The sequence below is a fragment of the Chiloscyllium plagiosum genome, chromosome 29 (genome assembly GCF_004010195.1).
Source record: "Chiloscyllium plagiosum isolate BGI_BamShark_2017 chromosome 29, ASM401019v2, whole genome shotgun sequence".
Classification (NCBI taxonomy): Eukaryota; Metazoa; Chordata; class Chondrichthyes; order Orectolobiformes; family Hemiscylliidae; genus Chiloscyllium; species Chiloscyllium plagiosum.
The window spans coordinates 34,214,725-34,228,500 of NC_057738.1; the positions used below are offsets into that span (position 1 = coordinate 34,214,725).

Here is a 13,776-nt window from a genome sequence, read left to right on the forward strand (position 1 = left end):
CTTCACATCTCTGCTGCTATTGGCGGGCCTATAGTAAACACCCAACAAGGTGACTGTTCCTTTCCTATTTCTGACTTCAGCCCATACTACCTCCAAAGGCAGATCCCCCTCGAACTGCCTTTCTGCAACCGTTATACCATTTCTAACTAGCAACGCCACACCCCCTCCTTTTTTACCACCCCCACAAATCTTAATGAAACATCTGTAACCAGGAACCTCCAAAAACCATTCCTGTCCCTCTTCTATCCACGTTTCTGTGATGGCCACAACACTGTAGTCCCAAGTACCGATCACGCCTTAAGTTCACCCACCTTATTTCTGATACTCCTTGCTTTGAAGTATACACACTTGAACCCATCTCTGTGTCTGCAAGTATTCCCTGTCAGTGCTTCCTTGTCCACAGCCTCCCTACATTATTGGACATCCAGAAAAACAGCTAACCTACTTGCTGGACTACAAGTCCGGATCCCATCCCCCTGCCAAATTAGTTTAAACCCCCCCCCGAAGAGTGCTAGCAAACCTACCTCCCAGGATATTGGTGCCCTTCTGGTTCAGGTTCAACCTGTCCTGCTTGTACAGGTCCCACCTTCCCCAGAATGCAGTCCAATTGTCCAAATACATGAAGCCCTCCCTCCTACACCATCCTTGCAGCCTCGTGTTCAACTGCACTCTCTCCCTATTCCTTGCCTCACTGTCACATGGCACCGGCAACAACCCAGAGATGACGACTCTTCCGTCCTAGCTTTTAGCTTCCAACCTAACTCCCTGAGCTCCTGAATGATCTCCCCATCCCTCTTCCTACCTATGTCGTTGGTGCCAATGTGCACCACAACCTCTGGCTGCACACCCTCCCCCTTAAGGATGCCTCTATTAAGTCACCTCTTAACTTCCTTCTTGCTACTGAAAACAGCCGGAAGCAGCAGAGACAAACCACTATAAAAGCCGGAAGAAACATCACAGGAGGCTCCCAAGCATTGAGGATGTCACTTAGACAGGGGACGAAACGTTCCCAACACAAATTCCCAGCTCGACGAACAGAACCACAACAATGAACACAAACTTTGAGAGCCTCAAGACCCTCAGCCTTTCCTCATAAGACCTTCCCTCCATACCAGGCAACGTCCTGGTAAATCTCCTCTGCACCCTTTCCAATGCTTCTACATTCTTCCAATAATGCGGCGACCAGAACTGCACACAATGCTCCAAAGTGCGGCCACACCAGAGTTTTGTACAGCTGCAACATGACCCCTTGTCCAAAACTCAATCCCTCTACCAGTAAAAGGTAACACACTGTATGGCTTCTTAACAACCAAATCCCCTGAGTGGCAACTTTCAGGGGTCTATGCACATGGGCACCGAGATCACTCTGATGAAGGGCTTTCGCCCGAAACGTCAATTTCGCTGCTCCTTGGATGCTGCCTGAACTGCTGTGTTCTTCCAGCACCACTAATCCAGAATCTGGTTTCCAGCATCTGCAGTCATTGTTTTTACCACCGAGATCACTCTGTTTATCCATGCTGCCAAGAAGCTCACCATTAGCCCAGTACTCTGTATTCCTGTTATTTTTTCCAAATGCAATCACCTCACACTTTTCCACATTAAACTCCATTTATCACCTCTCAGCCCAGTTCTGCAGCTTATCTATGTCCCTCTGTAACCTGCGACATCCTTCCACATTGTCCACAACTCCAACGATCTTAGTGTCTTCCACAAATTTACTAACATGTCCTTCTACATCCTCATGCAGGTTAGTTATAAAAATAACAAACAGCAGTGGCCCCAAATCAGATCCTTGCAGTAACTGAACTCCAGGATGAACATTTCCTATCAACCACTACCCTCTGTCTTCTTTCAGCTAGCCAATTTCTGATCCAAACCGCTAAATCACCCTCAATCCCATACCTCCATATTTTCTCCATATTGGGGAACCTTATCAAATGCTTTAATGAAATCCATATGCACCACATCAACTGCTTTACCCTCATACACCTGTTTGATCACCTTCTCAAAGAACGTTTGTGAGGCACGACCTACCCTTCACAAAACCGTGTTGACTATCCCTAATCAAATTGTTCCTTTCCAGATGATTATAAATCTTATCTCTTTCCAAAACATTTCCCACAATAGAAGTAGGGCTCACTGGTCTATAATTACCAGGGTTGTCTCTACTCCCCTTCTTGAACAAGGGGACATTTGCTTTCCTCCAGTCTTCTGGGCACTATTCCTGTAGACAGTGATGACATAGAGATCCAAATCAAAGGCTCTGCAATCTCCTCCCTAGCTTCCCAGAGAATCCTAGGATAAATCCCATCTGGCCCAGGGGACTTATGTATTTTCACACTTTCCAGAATTGATAACACTTCCTCCTTCTAAATCTCAATCCCATCTAGTCTAATAGCCTGGATCTCAGTACTGTCCTCGTCAACAGTGTCTTCTTCCAGTGTGAGTACTGAAGAAAAATATTCAATTAGCACCTCTCCTACCTCTTCAGATTCCACACATGAGTTACCCACTACTGTCCTTGACTGTCGCAATCTTACCTTGGTGATTCCTTTATTCCTGACATAGCTATAGAAAGTTTTAGGGTTTTCCTTGATCCTACCTGCCAAAGACTTCTCATGTCCCCACCTGGCTCTTCTTAGCTCTCTCTTTAGGTCCTTCCTGGCTAAATTATAGCTCCCAAGCGCCCTACTGGAACCTTCACGTCTCATCTTTAATTACACTTCCTTCTTCCTTTTGACAAGAGATTCAACTTCTTTCATAAACCATGGTTCTCTCGCTTGACCACTTGCTCCCTGCCTGACAGATACATATTTATCAAGGACACGCAGTAGCTGTTCAATTGTGCCCATCCCCTGCAGTTTCCTTCCCCATCCTGTGCGTCCTAAGTCTTGCCTAATTGCATCGTAATTGCCTTACTCCCAGTTATAGTTCTTGCCCTGCGGTATATCCCTTTCCTTCGCTAAAGTAAATGTAACCGAATTATGGCCACTATCACCGAAGTGCTCACCTCCCTCCAAATCTAACACCTGGCCTGGTTCATTACTCAGTACCAAATCCAATGTGGCCTCAACTCTTGTTGGCCTATCTACATACTGTGTCAGGAAAAACTGACCCATCTAAAATGCACAAACTATATGGTTGTTATGGTTATTAGCAGGTCTCAGTCAAATGTAGTGGGATAGCTTTTGGTTAGAGGGTACTAGCATATAAGACAAGAACAGCCTCTAACACCAGTCCAGAGTTTGAATAAGGTCTGACATCCACTCAGGGTGGTAAGAGTCAGGATGCTGTTCACATGATGGGTGGGGTGCTGAAATTCAGGCGAGCCACCACTCTCTTGAGTGTTTCTAGCCTTATGTATACAGCGTTTCTCTTGGAATGAGAGAGAGATGTGTATTTGCAGGATGATTGTTTTTGTTGCAAGTGCAGAGGTGTCATAAGTAAGTGAGCAGGCAGCACTGAAGACACACAGGGTTACTGGTGTCAGGAGGCTGGAGTGTGTGAAAGTAAGTGAGGGTAGTTATTGTGGATATTAATTAGAGTGAACCTTAGTTGGAAGTGAGATGGTAGCTGAGATGGAATGAGTATGAGGTGTCAGAGAGAAGATGATGGCACTTATTGCTGGTGAAGTGGAGAAAGTCATTTAAATTCTTCCTGTATTGATGGGTGTTCGTCCAGATGGCTGACCCTGAACTGAATCAGAAGGCAACCTCAGAACAGGCTGGCATGATCTGGTTTTGTGGTCTCCACTGCCGGTCATAAGGCACAGGCACAGACCCTTATGAGCAACTCAACTGCAGCGACCAGACGTCTCAATCTGACCGTCCCATTCGCCAGCATTTGAGCCATATCCCTGTAAACCCTTCCTAATCGTATACCCATCCAGATGCCTTTTAAATGTTGTATTTGTGCTCGCCTTCACCACTTCCTTGGCAGCTTATTTCATACATGCTCCAGCCTCTGCATAATAAAGTTGCCCCTTAGATCCTTTTTAAATCTTCCCCCTCTCACTTTAAACCTATACCTCCTAGTTTTAGGCCCCCCCCCCCACCCCTGGAAAAAGACCTTGGTTATTTATCCTATCCATGCCCGTCATAACTTTATGGACATCTATAAGGTCACCCCTCACTCTCCGATGCTCTCGGGAAAATAGCCTCAGCCTATTCAGCCTCTCCCTGTAGCTCAGACTCTCCAGTCATAGCAACATGGAAGCTTTTCTGCACCCTCTCAAGTTTAACAACATCTTTTCAGGTGACCAAAATTGTACACACTATTCCAAAAGTGGCTTTACCAATGTTTTGTACAGCTGCAACATGACATCCTACCTCCTATACTCAAATGTTATGGCCAATGAAGGCAAGTGTGTCAAATGCCTTCTTCACCATCTTATCTACCTGCGACTACACTTTCAAGGAACTATGCACCTGCACCCCTAAGTCTCTTTGTTCAGCAATACATGCCAGGGCCCTACCATTAACTGTATAAGTCCTGCCCTGCTTTGCCTTACCAAAATGCAATGCCACAAATATATCTAAATCAACTCCATCTGCCACTACTCGGCCCATTAGTTCATCTGATGCCCCATTGGCCCCTGTTGTATTCTGAAATAATCGTCTTCATTATCCATTCACTACTTATTTTGGTGTCATATGCAAACTTATTAACCATACCTCCTATATTTGCATCCAAATAATTTGTATAAATGATGAAAGGTAGTGGACCCTGATCCTTGTAGTACACCACTAATCACAGGCCTCTAGTCTGAAAAACAACCCGATACCACCACCCTGTGTCACCTACCTTCAAGCCAACTTTGCATCCAATTGGCTAGCAACCCCTTGATCCCATATGATGTAACCTTACTAATCAGTCTACCATGTGCAGTCTTGTCGAATACTTTGCTGAAGTCCATGTAGAAATGTCTACCACTCTTGCCTTCAGCAATGTTCTTTGTCACCTCTTCAAGAAATTCCATCAGATTAGTGAGACATAATTTTCCACTCTCAATGCCATACTGACTATCCCTAGTCAGTCCTTGCCTTTCCAAATGTATATAAATTCTGTCCTTCAGAATCCCTTCCAACATCCTATTCACCACTGATATCAGGCTCATTGATCTCTAGCTCCCTTTTCCTTACAGTTTTTCTTAAATAATGGCACCATATTAGTCAACTTCCAGTCCTCCAGCACTTCATCCACAGTAAGACAGATATCTCAGCAAGGGGCCCTGCAATCTCACCTCTAGCTTCCCACAAAGTTCTTGGAAGCACTTGATCAGTTCCCAGCGATTTATTTACCTTTATGTGCTTTAAGACCTCCAGCACCTCCTCTTCTGTAATATGAACTGTATTCAAGACATCACTATTTATTTCCCCAAGTTCACTAGTTTCCATGTCCTTCTCCACAGTAAATACTGTTGCAAAATTTAAATTTAGTACCTCACCCATCTCCTGTGGTTCTACACGTAGACAGTTGCGTTGACCTGTAAGGGGCCCTATTCTCTCCGTAGTTAGTCTTTTGCCCTTAATGTATTTGTAGAATCTCTTTGGATTCTCCTTAACTTTATTTGCCAAAACTATCTCATGTCCCCTCTATGCCCGTCTAATTTCCCTCTTGAGAATACTCCTACTGCCCTTATACTCTTCTGGGGATTCACTCAATTCCATCTGTCCATACCAGATATATGACTCCTTTTTCTTGACTAGAGCCTCAATTTCTGTAGTCATCCAGCTTTCCCTACACCCTACCAGCTTTGCCCTTCACTTTAACAGGAACACATTATCTTTGAACTTCTTTTACCTCATTTTTAAAGGCCTCCCATTTCCCAACCACCCTTTTATCTGCGAATAACCTCTCCCAATAAACTCTTTAAGGTCTAATACTGTCAAAATTGGCCTGATTACAATTTAGAACTTTTAACTTTTTGATCAGTTCTATCATTTTCCATAACTACTTTAAAACTATTAGAATTATGATCAATTACTCCAAAGAGCTCCCCAGTCACTTACCCTGCTTTATTTCCTAAGAGGAGGTCAAGTATTAGTCCTTCTCTAGTTGTGATGGCCCTGTTATAGGAGGGACAGAAAAGATTTATGAAGATGTTCTCAGGAATGGAATGTTTGTGTTATAAGGAGAGCCTAGATAGGCTGGGACTTATATCACTGGAGCCTAGGACCTGACCTTATAGAAGTTTATAAAATCATGGGGGATATAGATAAGGTGGATGATAGGTGTCTTTTCTGTCAGGAGAGGCTTTTCAAGAATAGGGGGCAATTTTTTTAAAATGGGAGGTGAAAGATTTAAAAAAGACATGAGGGGCAACTATTTTACACAGAGAGTGATTCATGTGTGGACTGAACTTCCAGAGGAAGTGGTGGATGCAGCTACAGTTATAAAATTTAAAAGACATTTCAATAAGTACATGAATAAGAAATGTTTGAAGAGATATGAGCCAAGTGCAAGCAGGTGAGAATAGTTTATTTGGGAATATGGTTGACATGGACTGGTTGGACGTGTTTTGGACCAGACCAGCCCCTTTCAAAATATTTAAAGAAGGTCAACCAGACCCTAACTTTTATTTGTTAAAAGGCAGATGTAAAGTGGATATTCCAGGAATCAATTCAAAATTGCATCTTATCGAAGCTGTTCCAATATCTGCAAGATCCCATAAACACACACCTTGGCAAATGGTAAACTCAAACACAGGTTCTTACAGGCTGGAGAGATTTCAGAGAAAAAGTTCGGGCAAGATCTCTGTCGAAGCATAGAACCTCTTTTCACTGTAGCTCCTTCTCTAAATCCCCAGCAGTTTTTGACTGCCTTCTAAAACTAAAACAAACTAGAAAAACCTGAACTGGGAGAACCGGTCACTCCTCTTTCATTGTGCAACTGTTTTATATTAAAAAAGGCCTCCTCTGATTGTTGACTTAGGCAGTGTCTGTTAGCCTATTTTGGCACCACAGACTTTACAAACCGTCTTGAAAAAAATGTGGACAACATAACCATAGCATTGTCACACCTCCCCGCTTAAAAACAATGAATCATCAATATATAAGGATGACTTTATTTTAAAACCCCTTAATCTTACACTATTAGTACACTACAATATAGATACATTACGTTGACTATAACCATGCAAGCATGCACTACTACATTCAATTTCAGTCTGTTTACTTTTGCTGCCATACACCTCCGTTTCTCATCCAAGTCTTGGCAAACACATTTTATTGCCCTGCCACATGTCTAATGTTCAAATTGAATGGCTGTAATAATAAGCTCCATCTAAACAGTCTGGAAGTTTTGTCCTTAACTTCCTCCAAAAACTTTAATGGGTTAGGATCAATATATATGATTGTCTCAGTCACATTGCTGACAACATAAATGTTGTAACGCCAACACCAAGCTGAAAGTCTCCTTCTCAATTGTCAAATATTTCTGCTGATAAATGTTCAATTTCCTGGAGAAATACTCATCTTCCTATAAGAGTTTAGCACCAACACCCACATCACTTGCATCGATATCCACCTTGAATGGCTTTGTGTAATCAGGTGTGACCAATACTGAGGTAGTGGTTAACACAGCTTTCAGGCTGTAAATGCCTTTTGACAGTTTGCGTCCACTGAAACATCCTATTTTTCTCTAGAAATTCAGTGTTTGAAGCAGCCATACTGCTAAAAATCAGTACGAATTTCCGATAAAACCCACTCAATCCCAGGAATCATAGTACTGCTCCCTTTGTCAGTGGTATAGGAAACTCCCCAATAAACCTGGTTTTTAACCTTCTGTAGGCCATCTGACCATGTCCAATAACGTGACCCAGGAAGGTGACTTGGGCTTTGGCAAAGTTTAGCCAGGTTTATCACCAAGCCTGCCTCTTGAAGTCGATCAAATAATTCTGATAATTGCTGAAAATGTTCCTTCTATGTGGGACTAAAATTCACCAAGTCATTGATGTAAACCACACAGTTGGGTAATCTGGCAATGACATCATTGGTTAGTCTTTGAAATTTGGCTGATGCATTTTTCATACCAAATGGCATGACTTTAAATTGTTGCATTCCATTCAGTGTTCCAAAAGTTGAAATTGTCTTCACGCTTTTGGATAAAGGTACCTGCTGGTATTCTCTGAGCAAGTCCAACTTGGAAATATAAGTTGCTTGTCCCACCTTTCAATACAGTCTTCCAAATGCGGAATTGGATATGAATCAGACTTTGTAACTGCATTGACTCTGTGATAGTCGACACGTAACTGTTGTGTGCCATCTGGTTTTGGTACCATTACTAGAGTGAGCTCCAGCCACTGCAACTCACTTCGATTATGTCATCTTGGAACATGTATTCAACCTCCTTTTGAATCTGTGCCAACTTTAGAGTGTTAAGTCTGTATGGATGTTGCTTAATTGGAAGAGCATTTCTTATGTCTACATCCTGCATAATTAGATTAGTACTTCCCAGCTTATTTCCACATATCTCCCATGCGCTAGCAATAACTCTTTCAGGTCATTTCGATTTTCCTCTGGAAGGTAAGTCAATAATTTAACCCAATTTTTGACAACTTCCTCATTGTCCAATTTAATTTGAGGAATGTCCAATTCAGAATCCTCTGAACTTGGTTCTTCACTCTGTGTTGTAATCAATAACACATTCTCCTTTTGCTTTCCTTCCCTGGAAAAATACCTTTTGAGCAAAGTCACATGACACACACTGTGAGATTTCTTTCTGTCTGGAGTCCTTATCAAATTGTTCACCTCACTCAGTCTCCTTTTAATTTGATAAGGTGCATAAACATTGCTTTTAAAGGTACATCTATCATGGCAGTAACACTAATGCTTTATCTCCGTTAGCAAAATTGCGAGTTTTTGATTTCTTGTCTGTTTCCTGTTTCATTCTGTGCTGTGATTTTTTTAAATGCTGTTTAGCTAACTCGACCATATTATTTAACCATTTCCTATAATTTGACACACAGTCCAAATATGTAGTCTCTGAATTCTGACTCACCAATTTCTCCTTAATCAATTTTAGTGGTCCTTTCACTTCATGCCCAAAAGCTAATTTAAGTGGACTGAATTTGGTCAATTCATTTGATGCACCTCTGATGGCAAAAAATACAAATGGAATTCTTTTATCCCAATTATCTGGGTAGTCTTGATTTTAAGCCTTTAACACGTCTTTACCGTTTGATGCCACTTTTCTAGCATCCCTTGCAATTCTGACTGGTACGGAGTGGATTTGTATTGTTTTATTCCTAAGCTGTCCATAAATTCCTTGAATAATTTTGTGGAACGTTTGACCCCTGATCTGACTGTATCTCTGTGGGTGGTCCATATCTAATGAAAAATTTGAATAATTCTTCTACAATCCTTTTAGCTGTGATATTATATAATGCATTGGCCTCTGGAAATCTAGTGGACACATCCATTATTGTTAACAAATACTGATTCCTACTTTTTGTTTTAGGTAGGGGTCCTACGCAAACAAATAAGACTCTTGTAAAAAGATCATCAAATGCAGAAATGGGTGTTAGAGTTGGGGGCTTTATTACTGCCTGCGGTTTTCCAGTTACCTGATATGCATGACATGTTTGGCAAAATTCAACTACATCTTTGTGCAGTTCAGGCCAGTAACAATGTTTTTGTGTTTTAGCTTGAGTTTTTCTTATCCCTAAATGACCTCCTACTGGTAGCTCATGCACTACCGAAATACCTCCTTTTTCTAACCCACTAGTAATACGACTTGATGAACTTCTGCCCATTTGTCATCTGCCTCAATATGTGATGGTCTCCATTTCCTCATTAAGACATCATTTTTAAGATAGTAGCATTCAAGCATACACTCAGATTCTTCTTCAATGTATGCTTTTTGATATAATTGCTTCAGTTTTTCATCTTTCTGTTGTAACTCAGTTAATTTCTTTGAGCTAAACATATCCACATTGTCCTCCACCTGTGTCAATCATTTGATCAAATGTGGTCTTTGATAATTCTACTTCAACTTTCTTACCTGCATTCTTTGATTTCTCTCCCTATTTCAACTGATGACTTTGTGACCTTGTTACCACACAGTCAGGAAAAATCCCAGGATATGCTTCCTGCAATATATCAGTTACTTGATTTTCCGTTGGCTTTTCAACCATAGCAGGCAACACTCCTACCTGTGACCCAGCTATATTGTTAGCAAGGACAAATTGTATTCCTGGATCTGAGAGTCCTTTCAGTATTCCTATCACCACTTCTCCACTTTTCACTGGATATTCTAACGTCACTCTACATAACTGAGTACTTCTTGTCTCACTGCGAATTCCACATACTAGGACTTTTTCTGGCTGTAGACCTTCTGAGTTACATATCTCCTCATCTCTCAATATCAAAGATTGACATAATCCTGCGTCTCTTAATACTGCAACCTCTTAACCTGCTGCTCCTGACCTATGCAAGTAAACTTTACCTTCACTCATAAATGGTTTAAGAAGATCTGGTACTTCCTCCTTAACCAACCTCCGACCAAGCTGTACATTCTGATGCAGTTTTTTTAGCCTCCACAGTGCTTTCCTTTACCACTAACAAAATTCACTGGCTTATCCTGTTTTCTTCCATCCATCTTCCAAGTGCTTTTCCTAACTCAGCAATACAGTGACTTCATGTGGCCTACTTTATTGTAGTGAAAACACCAGAGCTTTTTAATTTCTATTTCCCCTTCATGGTTTCCTTTTCACCTTTCCCTTATAATATGAGGATTTCTCTTTTCTCCAGTTTCAATCCCTCTCGGACTGAAATTGATTTTGGAAACCAAATTTTGATTGATGAATCAACTCATAATCATTAGCCATTTCAGCTACTAATTTTGCTGTTTTAACTCTCTGCTCTTCCATATGAGTTCTCACTACTTCAGGAAGTGAATTTTTGAACTCCTCCAAAATAATCATCTCTCTGAGAGCATCATATGTTTGCTCTATTTTTATCCACCTATCCACATTACTTAGTTTGATCCTTTCAAACTCAATGCATGTTTGACCAGGATCCCTCCTTAGATTCCTGAAAGGTTGTCTTTGGGCTTCTGGCACAAACTCATACTTTCTTAAATGGCTTTCTTCACTGCCTCATATTCCCCAGATATCTTCTTTGATAGTGATGCAAATATCTCAATAGATCTATGTACCAGCTTTGTTTGGATCAACAAAACCCACATGGTCACTGGCCACTTCATTTGATTAGCAACCTTCTCAAATGAGATGTAAAAGGCTTCTACATCTTTCTCACAAAATGTAGGCAATGTTTAGATATATTTAAACAGATCCCCACCAGGCCTTTGGCTACAATGGGTTTGCCCATCTGCACTATCTTTCTCACTAAGCTTACCTTCTATCTTCACCTCCATCCTTTTAAACCAACTTTCCTGCCTAAGTGCCAATTTCTGAAGTTCAAACTCTCTCTCTTTCTCCCTTTCTGCTGTCTTATTTTCTTTTTGTTTTGCTAAAGCAATTCTATCCTTTTCTTTTTTCTCTGCCTTTAATCGTATTTCAAACTGTTTCATTTCTTTTTCTCTTCCTTTTTCTTGTGCCTCGAACTGAAGCTGCTTCATTTTCAATTGAACTTTAGCCATTTCCAAAGATTCTGATGGCGTTTCAGCAAATTTAAATGCTGAGCTATTGTGGTTATCTCTTCTTGTCTCATTGATGAAGGTAACTCCAACTCCAGAGTGTCTGCCAATTCCAGCAGTTCTGCGTTGTTCACCCTTTGTCAAACCTCCAAAGTCATCCTCAGGAAACTCTTAGTGACTGAAAGAGCCATTACTATGCCAAACACTGCTTAAACCATCCAAATTCAACACTCGGAGCAATAGACACAAACCTCTACTACTTGTTGCCTTTGAGCCCAACAACCCTAATTCCACATTGGAACTATAGAACAAATCCTGGATGAGCCAATCTGTTATGGACCAGGCCACATCCTCTCAAAATATTTAAAGAAGGAAGCCCAGATCCTAATATTTATCTATTAAAAGGCAGATGAATAGTGGATATTTCAGGAGTGATGCAGCTGGTCAAAGTACCTGGCTTCAAGCAAAACAGAACTTATTTACACACTATAGTTGAAACATGATTGAAAGAAAACAGATTTAGAATAACAACTATTTGAAAATCTAACTGACTCGAAATTGCAATTTAGCGAAGCTGTTCTATTTCCTGCAACATCCCATAAACACACCCCATGGCAAATGGTAAATTCAAACACAGGTTTTTACAAGTCTGAGCAATTTAAGAGAGAAAGTTCAGGCAAGACCTCCGTTGAAGCGTGAAACCCCTTTTCACTGTCGCTGCTTCTCTGGGCCCCCAGCAGTTTTTGACAGCCTGCTAAAACTAAACCAAACTAGGAAAAACCTGAACTGGCCACTCCTCTTTCATTGTATAATTGTTTTAAAAAACCTAAAGGCCTCCCCGATTATTGACTTAGGCAGTGTCTGTTCGACATTTTGGCACCACTGACTTTATAGCCCCTCTTGAAAAAAACAAAGACAGCATAATCTTGTAAAGGGACAGCACCATCACAGACTCTGTACTCTATAACTCAGAGTCAGTGGAGAAGCTGGGAGAAGTTATCAGGCAGGACAATAAGCTTTTGTCAGCACACATGTAGAAACTGACTTTGTGGGGTTGGTGAATAGAGTAGGGATAGTAATTCTTTTTAAAACTAGCACGGACACTGAGAGTCTCAACTTCAGGCAGGGGATAGCTATTGAAAGCACCAACTGCCATTGCTCATGAGCTTCATTTTCATATCACACTTTCACTCACCTGTCACCAATTTCTGCATACATAACCACGGTAGCCTATGACACTGTGTGGGATTGACCAACAGCTCTCAGCAGGTAACTTTTCCAACCCTGTAACCCTGAAGCCCGGTGAACATGCCAGTTATGTGCTTGACAAGTACTTAACCCAGTTGAGCCTCCCATTCAGAAGCAATGCATGTTTTTCACTAGTTCTCAAACTAATGGGCTGGAACCCAAGTCAGTTAGATTAAATTCCACTTTGCATTTCAGTTGATGTCAGTGAGAATTAACAGGGTGCCAAAGGTAGTTTCTTGGGCAACACCAGAGGTTGTTATCTGTAAACAGGAAGATGCCATTGGAGGTAATTCTCAGGCTACAGCTGGATTTAAAAGATGAGTTAGCCTCACAAGAACAGGGAGAACAATTTCCCAATAAAGATCTTCTGGCCAGCATGATGTGCAATTTTTTTGGACTTCTTATTTTTTCTTACTTTTGTTCTTATTTTAGTATCTGATCAAATAGATTCAAATAAGGTATACTGTTATCAAAATGATTAATTGAAAAGTGTAGTTCTTTTTATCTTTATTTAAACCCTGATGCTGGAATAATCATTAAAAACAGCCATTTTGGGAAAGCAAATCTTAGCAGGACATATACACTTAATGGTAAGGTCCGAGGGAATGTTGCTGAACAAAGAGACCTTGGAGTGCAGGTTCATAGCTCCTTGAAAGTAGAGTCTCAGGTAGATAGGATAGTGAAGAAGGTGTTTGGTATCCTTTCCTTTATTGGTCAGAGTATTGAGTACAGGAGTTGGGAGGTCATTTTGCGGTTGTACAGGGCATTGGTTAGGCCACTTTTGGAATATTGCATGCACTTCTGGTCTCTTTCCTAAGGGAAGGATGTTGTGAAACTTGAAAGGGTTCAGAAAATATTTATAAGAATGTTGCTAGGGTTGGAGGATCTGAGCTATAGGGAGAGGTTGAAAAGGCTGGGACTGTTTTTCCT

At 41.2% G+C, this 13,776-nt stretch overlaps 1 protein-coding gene across 7 annotated transcripts in view; it reads left to right on the top strand.

Annotated features, from left to right (window-relative positions):
* Window positions 1-13,776, top strand: part of fars2 (phenylalanyl-tRNA synthetase 2, mitochondrial) — a 496,334-nt gene that overhangs the window by 244,855 nt on the left and 237,703 nt on the right. The window lies entirely within an intron of this gene.